Source organism: Grammomys surdaster, unplaced genomic scaffold (assembly GCF_004785775.1).
Source record: "Grammomys surdaster isolate TR1022 unplaced genomic scaffold, NIH_TR_1.0 72123, whole genome shotgun sequence".
In the NCBI taxonomy this organism is placed as follows: domain Eukaryota; kingdom Metazoa; phylum Chordata; class Mammalia; order Rodentia; family Muridae; genus Grammomys; species Grammomys surdaster.
The window spans coordinates 1-1,188 of record NW_021606089.1 but is presented as its reverse complement, the minus strand read 5'-3'; the positions used below and the strand labels follow the sequence as shown (position 1 = coordinate 1,188).

Here is a 1,188-nt window from a genome sequence, read left to right as displayed (position 1 = left end):
GGCACTGGCTTCTCGCCCACCTGTAGCCACCGTCAAAGCAGCAATGCAGTTAGCTCCTCCTGGTAACAGGACCCCGCGGCGCAGTCCCCTTTGCTGGTAACCAGGTGTCGTCCGGGTTGCGCCCCACGTCTCTCCAAAGGCCCCGCTGTTCCCACCACGGCTCCGGTTAGAGCTCCCGGGCTGCCCAGGGCCGGGGGGGGGGGGTACGAGTGACGGCTCTCCTGGCAGCCGAACCCCATGGGCGATGAGAACATAGTCATTCGAGGGCAGCGTGGAGCTCCGGGTAGGCGGACGGAACTCCTCCGGTGGAGTAGCCCGCAGGAGCCGTGGTCGAGGGAGGCCGAATAGGCACGGTCCCGCGGGCAGCGGGCTCCCGTGGCGCTTGTCGTAGCCCATGCTGATGCCGCTGGTCCCATTGCTGCATGGCCGGCTACCTCCAGCTCCGCCGGGCCCCGCTCCGTCCAGCAGCAGGCTGCCCCGGGGGCTAGATGGCTTGCTCGCATCGCTGGCCGAGCTACTGGCAAAGCTGGAGCGAGGGCTAAGGGCTAAGGGATGGAGCCGTGGTCTCTAGCCGAAAATCAGGAGGCGATGACAGAGGCAAAGCTCGAGTGGGTGGCGGCCCCCCGGAAAGGATCCTTCGAAGTGCTGAGCAAAGGAGCCGCGTGCATTCCGCTCGGCGTCCAGGGGCCCTTGCTCCCTGGCCGGTTCCAAAGGTTCATCCCCAGGGCTCCCACTCGCTCCTCCGTGTCCTGATTTCCTAGGTCCCCCCCAACCCACTCAGACGTCCCTTGCCTGCTCTGGGGGTCTCATCAGACCCAGACCGAACCGCTTCGCCCTTTCGACGGCCAAACTTAGTGCTGCCGGAGTCTGAGAGTCTCAACGTTTCTAGAAGACGACTGGCTTTCTCCCCTAACCGCTCCATGCCCAGGGATCTGGGGCCTGCAGCCCCCTCCTCGCCCGGCACGCTGCAGTTTTTCGGCCAGAGGCCAGGCTTGGGTTCCCCAGGACTCGGATTCCTGGGATGCAAGCCACGCACGGGGGCTCAGCGAGCGGCCCAGGTGCAGGGCGTTCTCAATTCCGAAGCTTGCCCCAGTGAGAGGGTCCGTGCACGGCTGGCAGGGCCCACGGAAGTGGCTGTCCTCCTGGCTCTCACTTGCATGGACCCAGCTTCTCCAAACTTTTGTGTTG

The 1,188-nt window shown here is 65.3% G+C and overlaps 1 pseudogene; it reads right to left on the bottom strand.

The window, feature by feature from the left end:
* Positions 1 to 9: 9 nt before the first annotated feature.
* LOC114635243 lies at positions 10 to 922 on the bottom strand (annotated as a pseudogene).
* Positions 923 to 1,188: the final 266 nt, after the last annotated feature.